We start from the raw sequence: 669 nt of genomic DNA, 5'->3' as shown, positions 1-669 counted from the left end.
ATCCAAGCATTAGATAACCATTATATAAGGACCAAGCTTTAAATAACTGTTCCTCATATAGAAGATTACAACATACACCTAAGCTTCAAATACGAGCAGAACACCAGGGTAAAGATCAAAATTACTAAGTCGTTATAGTGTTTCCACATGTCTTTCTCAAGAGAAGTCTTCAGAACTAAATGTTGTTAAAAGAGCACATTCACTCGTCAATAAGAGTGAGTTATCATAGGGAACACTAAATACTTGAGGAGAAAAATATTATTAACAAGCAAAAACCAGGCCCAAGAGTAATGAATTTCAAAAGATCAAACTTCCGAAGTAGGTAAGTTTACAGCAAGAATCTACCACATACAACATCTATATATCCAAACAATTCCAGAAGGATCCTATGCAATATAAGCCTAAGAGAGGATTCCATGATAAATGTTACGCAACAAGAGGGTCAAAGAGATGTCGTCGTGATAATATTCCAGATTTTACATGATAGACTGACCACCAGAAACATAATAAATGCAAAGTTTAAAGGTGAGAAAGTAAACAATATATGCAGAATATGGTTAAACATATTATTCACTGTAGTAAAGTTCAAACCAGATAATCTGAAAAGATAGAAAATATTTGCTACAAGATTTATGGCACTGCCCCTACATGATACTTGAAAACAGGAGT

Source organism: Asparagus officinalis, chromosome 7 (assembly GCF_001876935.1).
Source record: "Asparagus officinalis chromosome 7, Aspof.V1, whole genome shotgun sequence".
Classification (NCBI taxonomy): Eukaryota; Viridiplantae; Streptophyta; class Magnoliopsida; order Asparagales; family Asparagaceae; genus Asparagus; species Asparagus officinalis.
The sequence above is the reverse complement of the archived record's forward strand: the minus strand, read 5'-3'. Positions refer to the sequence as shown.